Here is an 11,828-nt window from a genome sequence, read left to right as displayed (position 1 = left end):
CTTCAGATGCCCTAGAACTAATAGTTTTTTTTTCATGTAACCGATATCCACATTAGATGAATTTCTCAAAGTGCTTCTTTCTCAACCTATTACTTCACTGTGTGGTAATTAAGATTTTAACTCAGAGACCATTTTGTTTCATTTGTTTTTAAGATTTGTAAGATTTTATCTTCAAAGACTAAACCAAATTAAAACTCTCAAAGATGATAAAAAATCTATAAAAACTTACAAGTACATAATTTCAAAGTGATGGAAAGTGCAAAAAAGTATTAAAATGCAGAGCTTTAGGAAGTGTTATTTTTCATGCAGTAAAGTATGATAAAAAGCTTTGAAATATTTTATGTAATGTAATTGAACATTGTGATTGACTATTGATGTTTCGCATTCTTTTGTGTACTGATTTAAAAAAAAACTTTATTATCATTTATTATTATCAGCTGTACAGGACACCAGTTTTAAAAGAAATCTCCAAGCATTACAAACTTGTATGTATTGTTTTTATAACTTTCTATTTCTCTTTATTTCCTGAAGATGAATATTTCCCAAATTATATAAGCTTATGTAAAACAAATTGTAAAACAATTCTTAGTATATAATGGCTTTTAAAGCTAATATAAACCTCTAAAGGAATGATGATTATTTTGTGGTAAAAGGACATACAGATGCAGCCACCTAGAATGCACAAGGTTACAATAACAACACTTCTAGGGGAAAGGAATCAACACATTGTTGCTGCAGCGATTCCTTTTTTAATTTCCCTTGCAGAGATGGTATCTGCAGATCACTGACCTGTTGTCCATTGACAAAAAACAACAATAGATTGATTTAAACAATAAAGACACCTTTCTGTCTACTAGTGGCAGCATTTTGGAACAGGTGCAGATAAATGAACACCAATGCATTCTCCTCCAATATCATGGATATTCCCTTGATCCATTTTTATTTTAAGTTTGTTTTTATCTAAAGAGGAACTTTGAATAAAAAAGGTTTTAAATATGAAAAAACACTGTGGTAAGCTTCCCACAAAAACTAGGATTCTGCTTCTTTGGGTCATGGAGGTTCCAACAAGCCTTGGTGGTTTAAAAGTACTTTTATAAATTATTTTTGTTGAAGATTAAGTTGTTTTTTGTTTTTAATTTGAATTCATAGGAAATAGTTTAAAAAGCTCATTAAGTCTTTCCAAAAGATGTTAATGAAATGTTTATGAAGAATACAGCGAGTGTTCATTGGAAATGTTCAAATGAGCATGTCAAAACTTTCCCCAAATAGACACAGTAAGTGACCAAGGTAAAGAATTCAATTCAACAAAATGTTTATGAAGAAGGTGGAATACTGTTGTGTATCTTATCTTTATATTTTCAGCTACACTACCAACTTTCTAAATGTAATATGTTTATATTTATAAATTAATATTGTCAATAATGTTCTCAAATGTTATTATATATCAGTTAATTTTATTTTATTTTCTACCAAAATGTCCCTATACTGTAGTTACGTGATTCCATATTAGTAAACCATATTACGTTGATTTTTAAAAATAGTAAAACATTAACCTGTTCTTCAAATTTAGGGACACTGGGGAGCCAGAGCCTGTCCTGGCAAGCAATGGGCACGAGGCATGGTACCGTACAACCTGGATTGGATCCCAGTCCATTACAGGGTAGACACCCCCACACTCACACCAGGGCCAATACAAAAAGAGAGTTAACGTACCAGCATGTTTTTGGACTGTGGGATGAAATTGGAACATCTGGAGGAAACCCATGCGGACCTGGGGGGAACATGCAAACTCAATGCAGATAGCACCTCAGGTCCAGAATTGAAGTCAGGAAAACAGCGATGCAAGGCAGCAAAGCTAACAAATGCACCACCATGGCATTGTGAAAAACATTTGAGATTTTGTATGTTAGAGTGCTCTATCTTTAAAAAAATATTTTATTAAAAATAAAGTTCAAGGCATTGTACTACTATATTCAATTCTCTTTGGCCCACCAACCATCAGCTGTCATTTCATGCAGTTATGTACCTTTTAATATGATATAATGGAAAAAAGTTACTGATTTTTAGGCACGTCGGTTTATCACCCTCTAGAATGCAATAGCAACTGAGAAAAAGAAAATTGCAGACCTCCTGGCCCATCTATACCAGCATTCATTGCATTCTTCACTCCAACATATTCAAAACCACTAATGCAGCATTTCTTTATTTTGGGTTTTTAGACAACCTCCTCATCCTGAAATGAACCAATATTACTCTGCAGACTACAGCAAAAGAAACATCATACTGTAGAATAAATGCCTCAGACTGCTTGGTACTGTTTTGCTACTGTATTGGCAAGAGAGCAAGTACAACATTATTTATTACTGCTGTGGTGTACTATAATGACTTAAATGTTGCTCATAATTCAAATTACACCTTACTTAATAAAGTGGTCAACAATCTTGTGAAATCATGTAAGCAATGCATTGCTGCAGAATGCCTCAATCTATGAAATGGGTTATAATGATGGTTGATTTTTCATGGTCTGCAAACTAGTATTTGCTAAGGGGCACATTTTGGAATGTTATTTTCTCCCATGTTTCCTGTCATGCCATGTATTTAATTTCAAAACTGTTAATTTATTTAAAACACTATCGAGATACATATTGCAGCATTTTCCTTTATAGTGCATATTTAATCTACATCAGTGCTACGTGCAAGTGTGATTCACTTGCTAAAAACATGATTTCCTTTTCAAGACAAACAATATTTGCTATAAGTAGTTTATGTAGATTTTATAAAATCAAGTCTATCTGAAGAACCAAATACTACATAAATTATTATTATTATTATTCCTTTGTTAAGCTTTGTTACTCTGTCCCTTTATTACATTAGGACTATTTATTTACTTTATTGTCATCAGTCTGGTTATTGATCAAGGCCAGAATAAAGCAACAATAATTTTTCATGTGCTATATGTTAGACAACTATCCACACGTATAATAATACAATGTTACTTATTAATTTTATAGTAATTTTACTGTGTTATTATTGTTACTCTTTTTTCCTAATGATTTCTGATTTCTAACTGAAAGCTGCATATTCATAATCTGTTGTACCTGAGAATGCAGTTGATCAGCTCAAACTAGAGTTAATTTTTGTTCAAATATTTTCCACTCAGTTTAGTGAAGAGTTTCAGGTTATGTTTTGGAACTTTTGCCCTTTTGAAACAGTACTATAATCTTTTTTTGGATATTGTTAGTTATCTTTTTAGAACTTAACTGCCTAGTGATAAAGCTACTGTAGCTTTTACTTAATGAGTTCATGGGATATTTTCTAAAGGTTCTAATTTGAAAAAAATGAAACATTGCAGTGTGAACTGAAATATTTTATGTTTACAAAATAACACTAAATGTCAAATAATAGAATTTTGTCACAGGTATTGCTGATTGCAGCAGAATTATACTACTTCCAATAAACACAATAATACATTGTATTAGGTTACATTTTTATAAAATAATGACTTCTGACACATACTGACTTCTGACTAATGACAAATGACTTCTATAATCACTCAATCAATGTGTATGTGTATGCAAATTATTCAAGATGAACTGCATAAGTCCAGTACTTCATTAACTTTTTACATTATTAATACTGTATGTACTGTACGTAGGTCACCTTGGCAACTAAATCCAAAATCTTATTTTACTATATTATTACATACAGTATATGCTGCTGTTGAGTGTAACATATTGTAATGCTTTTATTTTGTAATACATTTCAATAACCAGTTATTGCCAGTTTTATCGTTATTTTTTTCAGTTTGAAAATCTTTGATTCATTAGAGATTTTCTCTTCCAGTACTGCCTGTTGCAATATTGCTATCCCCAAGCCCACATCACACATCCCTTAATAATAATGGTTTAACTAAGTACTTTATATTTAACAACATTAAAATTTAAATTGGTGGATACCGACAGTTAGAAAGGGGAGAAATATCAGTAAAATTGTAAACTTTCAATAATATAAAAGATCAAGTTTTTCCTAGAAGAACTACTAAAAGATTTTCAGAATGGAATATAAATTATGTACTGTATATTTCTTATTCAGTACTGCCAGGAATAACTGAACAAACAACTTATAAAGTTTTTAACTGAAGTTAGGTTGAAATGATGACAAATAAGCCACTTCCACCCAAGCTGTTCTAAATCTTAATCATTCCTGAATTGATTTTATTAAAGTTAAATATATCATACATAACCCCCTCTTTTTTGCGTCATACATGATTCATCTACATGTAGACCATACTCCAAACATGCAATAGGCCAGTAAACAACACAAACCAAGAAACAAAAAATCATATCAGTTCATTGTCACCATTTCACAAAAAGTAAAAAGTAATCTCCTGAATTGCTGCTTCTGATGAAGATTTCTTCAGAGTTGAGTATGTTTCCAGTTCCTTGTAACGAGCCTGCTGTTTAATAAGGTGTGCTGCTACTCTAGTCTCAATTTTCTAATCCTCAACCATATCATCTTCTTATTTATAATCTGACTCTGCTTTTTTCTAATTGATTGTCTCCTTTGCTTTCTTCTTTTGCTGTCTCTGTGTACTTCCTTCACATTGTTCTATTTAATTTGTACTTTCTTCTGCTTTCACTTCTACCTCTATACCTGTCATCCAACATGACCCAGAAAAAAAATATCCTTTGGTACATTTGGACCAGGTTATCTTCCTCTTGGCACCTGGTTGTTCATGATGCCAACTCCTCAACCCAGGTCGGTCCAGTGTTCGACCCATGGCTCTGCAGGCATCCCTCTTTAAATTAGTCTTTGGCTTTCCCTTTGCTCCATCCCCAGCGTCCAACATGCCCCAGACACAACGGCTTTGATATTTTTGTTCCTGCTCCTGCCACCTTCTTGGTCCTATATCTGTCTAGTGTATGATTTCCAGGTTACTCAGCAGGCATATGTGTACAACACAGCTGAACGGAAGTCTCTATTTCACAACACTGTAGAGGTTTTGTGCATGCCGTGGGACAATTATTAATTGTAGCAGTTAATCACAAAATTATTCTTCAATAGCTATTAGAAAATCGACCTTGCCGAACACGTCAGCAACGCACACAAACACGGATACTAATACATGAAAATACATTTTTTAATACATAAAATGCAAGTGCATATAAACATAATAGATCTTATAGTGAGTTTTAGCAGAATACAAAATGTATATATTAAATCACGAAGAGTTACAAATACCAAGAGATAATTATTTTTTTTTATTACAACTTCTACACTAGATACTCAAAAGCAAGTACATCACTCAACTGGGGTTGAGGTAACAATTGAATTCTCGAGCTGTAATGCAGAATGTTGAATACTCATCCAATCTATGTGGATCAGATCTCCCACAGACACAAAGGAACAGTGACAGGCTGTTGCTGCGTCCAATCGGCGTCCGGCCAGTCCTGGTGCAACTGGAGGTGTGGGAGAAGGAGGGAGAGATTCCTGCTGCAGCTCGCTGGCAGTGTGTCTCTTTAAGGCTCTGGCTAATTAGTCCTGGCTGAGCTAGCAGAGTTTATGCACATGAAAAGTGACTGTGGGTCCAAGAAAGTCACACTCTTTAGACAGGAAGAAGACTGGTCGTTCCCGATGTAGCGCTAGTCCTGAAACTAAGATTCAGCTGTTGACAGTTCTGACCATAGTTCACTCATTGATCAGGCGAGCATTCACGGTGGAGTACCGGCGGTTCATGAGGCTTGCTGCTGGGCTAACCTCAGGCGGATCCTTTGGTTACATGTGGGCAACCTCCGGTCATGACTCTTAGAACAAGGTAAAGTCCTGGCACTCAGACACACTGGCTGTCACATGTCTGTTCGAGCTGAGACTGAGAATGTCCTGGAGGGGCGCCTACTGAGCTCTGTGCTGCCACTTTTATCTGGAGGAACTACGGTCGTTCATTGGCTGAAAGTTTTGCGGGCATTTGGGACCCACGTGGGGTTACCCCGCTCTACCAGTTCCTGATTGGCTGATCAAGGTGGAGGATGAATAACAATGCTCTCTGACCTCAGAGTTGTTTCCCACCACTTAGGGATATAACTCTCCCTTGGAATCTCCCAGACAGAAAGGCGCCAGAGATAACTATTCATTAGGGTGGCTGGAGAATCTCAGCCCTGGGAGTTGTCTCTATCAGTCAGAGAAACACCTTAAATCTGAACCACATGGAATGGCCTCTCTGAGTCCAGCACCCCAGAGATGAGGGAGAGAGACTGGCAGGGGGACAGCTAACTTAATTCCTGTATTATTAATAAGCATTGCCTCTACAAGACCTTTCGCTTCTCAAACTTTTCCTCCTACCTCCTTACTCCCCCTTCCTGTTAGATTGCAGTTCCTGAGGAATCAGGGCCTTGGCTAGATCAGCTCCAGTTCAGGGTCTCCGATAACCTGGGAGCCTCACCTCGTGTGAGGGTTAAGCGGAAATTGAAAGAGTATGATCAGACAAATGGGAGTTTGGCTGTTCAGTAACTGTAAAAACAGTAAAAAAGGAAAATGAAAAAATAATAATTGGAAATCAATCTCACTGGAGACAGCAGAGGTAGTGAGGGAATGCCGGTAGGACCACAGGCGTGGACCAGATGTGATTGGTGAAATGAGTTCAACAGAGCTAAAGAAAAAGTCTGCTGGAGAGAAAGGGGAAAATGTCTGCTCTTGATTTCTCCGATATATCGAGACATCAAGTTCTCTATTTACTTTAATCCAAATTGAAAACTTGATGCACATTATTCTCAATATACCCTTTCCTATCAGGGACACTTCTTTATGAATACAACAATCAGTTTTCCGCTAAAGTTGCAGCTTGTCTACTTCAGTGGAACGAGGATTCCTACTGAGGATCACTGGAAATAAATCTTTAGTGCCATGTTTTTACTGGCTTTAAATCCCTCTCCTGTAAAACCTGTTGGATTATTTGGTTAACTGCAACAAACTAAAAGCAGTGTACCAACAGAGGATGCTTCCATGCTTAGAAAACTGCTCCATATTAAACTAGTACACTAAGTAAATAACTGCAATTAATTAAGCTGTTTCTAAATTCTGTATTCTGGATTAAAACAATCCCTAACAAACATCATCTGCTCTCTAGAGAATACTTAAGTATGGGACTTAGTTAACACAACCCTTGGTATAGACTTTTATATTTAGTACTATACTAAGATGAACACTGGATAACATGGAAAAGTTCTGAATATAATTTAAGCTTATTAGTGAAATATCTTCACTATATAATGCTTTAAAGCATGCTGTATGTCAGTGAGAAATTGATTGTAATATTTAACAATGGTTGCTATTTAACCACTCTATGCAGAATACAGAACAAATAAGACACAAGAAAAATTATGTTTCTAAATTCCAAAGGTTCTGTTAATGTAGGTTCTTGCTTTTTATGATTTATTATTATATCACAACTCTGTATGATGTTTTCGGGGATACCATGACTGCAGTCGCTTTGTGAACAGCGCCTTAAATGTTACATTCATGGTGTTGCAATGAAAAACAAAATTGGAACAAAAAAGGATTAAAATAACCTGGAGTGTTGGGTCCAAGGGGTTCCAATAGCTTCATCTTATCTTCAGGATCAATATGCAGAACAATTTTAATGACAGTCAAGATTCCAATACATGAATTACAAAACACTCCGAGATTAATTGCAAAAAGTGTAGCACATGAAAGTGCATAAGGTTTAAATTTATAAAATCGCATACACAAAAATGTAGTCTGTCATAAAATATGAATTACAAATGTGTTCTCTTACACTTCTGAAGTGTTTCAGTATGACTTTGCATCATACAAAATATTTATGAAAATGGAAGCTACATTGATACGCCACATGATCAAATTCAAACCTACAGCAACTGTACCTATTTCATGGTGCATTGAAATTCATAGAATATTGCAAAAGTGTTCCATGTCCTCATCTGGTGTATGTTAGTATGTTAGTATACATATATTTTTTATTATGAATCAACATTAAACTATCAAAAGCATTCAGCTATATACTATATATGCAATATACAGCATACAGAAAGTGATAGTTATTTATGTTGGCTCATACAGTGTATTATCTTACAGGACTAAATAATCCAAATATTCTGAATCAGAGTCCCCTTCAGCTTATTCTTGGGAAAAAATACTATTCTCTTCCAGAGATCTCTGTGGCTATCCCATCTTGTCAAAGGTCACTATATCTGTATTATTTTATTTTCTTATGATGCTCCTTTACTTATTGTCATTTCCTTCAAATCTGTAATTACAACAGTGACACCCATGCTTGCTACACGTGCCCCTATTCCGTGCCCTACTCTTCCAAGCCCAGTGCCTCAAGATCCCCTCATTTGAGACTTGCATTATCTCTCCACCCTGATTGATATTCCCAAACTTGCGGCTGAATTACTATCTCAACCTGATCCTGGCTTCTCTCACTATCCACTGGATGGCCTTTCATTTGACTTTTCTGTGGGTTTGTCTACTCTTCTGTTACCTGCAAAATTCTTCTAAACTGTGTTGAAATATCAACTCACCTGGCCTAATAATTGGCATATAAGATCAGGTGGGAGGGAAAGGATTTTAGCTATATAGTTTATATATTCTCCCTGAATTGAGATGAGAAACAGAAGGAGGGAAGGCAAAAAGCAGATATTGTGTCAGGGACACAGTTGTTGGTTATAGAATGTTAGTTAGTGGAAGTTAATGAGTGGGGAAAGTCAATGGTTGTTAGGGAAGATGTAATGTTTGGTGAAGAGTGAGTTAAAGGGAAGACTGAGAATTAGGTGGCACAGAATTAGTCTAATTGAATGTGATCAATATAGTGTTGTGCAGACAGGTTGCCAACAATAACTACAAGTTGATTTTTGTAGCCTTGACATTACACACTTTAGGTTACAGTTGGTTCTCCTTATCTGTCTTGGTGAAGAGCTATTACTTGTGGTCTTCCAGATTGTAACCAATCACTAGCACTCACTGTGTTTGTGTTGTTATGTTATATCATCTTATCAGTTTAGAAATTGCTGGTTGTGAAAATTACAGAAAGTGTGTGACATTGTGCTGATATAACATGCCTACAAAATTTTGAAGGTATAAAGCCATCAGTCTCTTGATAGAAGGAGTATATTGTTTTCTGTCTGAAATTCTTTCTTGATTTTTACAAGACGTATTTTAACAGGTAAAGGCTCCTTGTGGCACTCTTACTTTTTAAAAACTATTGCAGTATGTCATGAATAATAAATTTATCAAAATTGCACCAAAACATTTAATCAATTTATAAAATCTGTATATTTAATTTAAAATAAAACATGCATATAAATAGTGTGTAATTTTGAGGCACCATATAATAACTGGATATGTGTATAATTCACTATTTTTTGGTAAACATAATTGACATATTAGTGTCAATATGTATATAAGCACAAGGCACTGAGTACAGAACATGGAGCTGCTAAAACATTTTATCTTTGGTCTTTCACACCTGAACTTATAATAATAAATAATTGTTATTGCTATTGTGAAATTGTCAAATTATATATATATTTGCCCATGTGATAGTTTCTTGACTATCTTGCTGTTGCTTTGATTGACAACATGTGAGCGTCATACTTTAAGAATTGTTTTCCCTGTAAATGCTTCAAGAGACGCAAGTAGTCAAAATTCTGGCCTGAACCTTTTGGCTGTACATACAGTATAAGAGCTCAAGGTACCAATGTCACTTCGTCAGTTTGCCAAGTTTAGAAAATTGTTCATTTACAATTACAACAGGAAGATTATAACTTCTAATTAACTAATACTTTAACAATACACCAATCTTCATGTCAGCAACTTCAGTAATTTCTAGTTTATCCCTAAAAAGTCAGAAGTCATTATCCATATGCCTGAGAGATCCTGAGAGACTTCATATGCTCTCAAGATACAAAACTCCTTATTCTCTAATAATTTATACAAAATGAATGTTTTTACCTGTATTTATCTATTTAAAATCTGACATCATAGATGACTATGAAAATAACACTATGTGAGTAAAGGATAAAGATAGAGATCAATGGGGAGTGAGATCAAAGCACCAGTATACTGTAGCTTGTATTGAAGTCCAAATCTGGAGGCAAGGGCTGTTAGGTACAGAAATGTGACAGACTGTTTACCATTTCTCCTGGATAAGAAGCAGCTGTAAATTGATTCTGTGTAGGCCAGTACAAGCTGTTAGATTGACTGTAGGGGATGCAGATGCTTTTGCCTAATTAAGCTGAACTTAAAATGCACAGAGAAGTTATCAATGGACTGTGCTGCATCAGAACAACAATGGCCAAAGGGAGTCAAATTTGGAAGCTGAAGTTCAATGGAGTTTGTTGATGTTTTAGACTGAATCACTCTTCCATGTGATTGTTAATGTGTAACATGAGTTATAGTTTATACAACCTTTGTCCACCATTATAAAACATGAAATTGTCTATGAGTCAGTGGGTTCCATTGTAGAGGTCCTCTGACATTTTAGGTGACTATTTAAGAGTGAATGCTAAAGGCTTTGCAGACACTATGCAGTATGTATTGTGCTACCCTTTACACCCTTTACCATCAGTGTATATCCTCCATTATGTATTCATTAGCAATGCATTTAGTAACTGTAATAATGTATTTGTTAATTATACATAATTATGTATTATAAATTATATATAATAAGTAAATTACAATTCATTTTGTAAAAATCGAATCTTCTGTGAGTTGTATGCTCTTTTCTAAAATGAGTTTGATAGAAATACAGTCACTTACACTTAATATTAGACATTGTCTTCACTATGGTCCCCACTATATAATAATTTATTATTATTTGCTCTATTACAAATATTTAAATATTGTAGGCAAATGGTTGGTATAAATTCAGATAGTTAAGTCTTGTACTAGTATCATTGCAGGTAGGTTTACACAACCAGATATTTTGTAATTATTACAAATTCAGTCAATTACATTAGGCTATCATATTTTTTTTCATATTTTTTAAAGATTTTCTTTATTGTGTTTCCTACCTTATCCATTTGTTTATTACTTCTGTTCTCCATTAACATGTGAGAAAAACTTTCCTGTTAAAATATGTTTCTTCTTTTCTGTTATTTTGTAGCATGCAATTAAATGTGCCGGGCAGGTAAGCTGCTTGCCAGATACAAATAACAAAACTAACACGGTCCAAAAGAGTCAGTCCAAAAAGGCCTCCAGTTCTGTTATCTCCAGAGAGAGCTCTGCCTCTTCTGCTGCAAGGTGGATCAAGGTGGTGAAGCACACTACCAGCTGTGTTGAGGAAGCCTCTGCTACTTGATTAAAAAAAACAACTACTACTATAATAAATCATATTTTACAGGACAAGACTAATGTAAACAATTTTTAATCCTCCTTATTTTATTTTGTATTGGGCCAGCCCCTCCCCATAAGAGAAAACCAAAAAAGACAGCTAAACTACTGTATTTGTATTGTATAATTTGTACAAATTAAAAATAATTTGGGCATGGGGATAATTCATATGTTGTTGATTTGGTTTCAGCTGTATTCTTTTTAGAGAAAGGGATGTAAGTTGTCAAATAATGTCTCAGACAATAAATCAAGATAACTGAATCATCCAATTTGTGTACATAATCTATGAGTTCACAAGATCTTGGTTTAAAGATTTTTCATTCAGTCCTATGGTTTCTTCCACTAGCACTTAAAATGTAAAATACAGTTGTTCTTTTCTTTGCTGCATAGACCTGGAAATGTATGCATGATATGTGGATGAAAAATGCTTACAAAGTATGGTTTATTATAAGATATCAAAA

This window comes from Atractosteus spatula, chromosome 8 (assembly GCF_055471065.1).
Source record: "Atractosteus spatula isolate fAtrSpa1 chromosome 8, fAtrSpa1.hap1, whole genome shotgun sequence".
NCBI lineage: Eukaryota > Metazoa > Chordata > Actinopteri > Semionotiformes > Lepisosteidae > Atractosteus > Atractosteus spatula.
The sequence above is the reverse complement of the archived record's forward strand: the minus strand, read 5'-3'. Positions refer to the sequence as shown.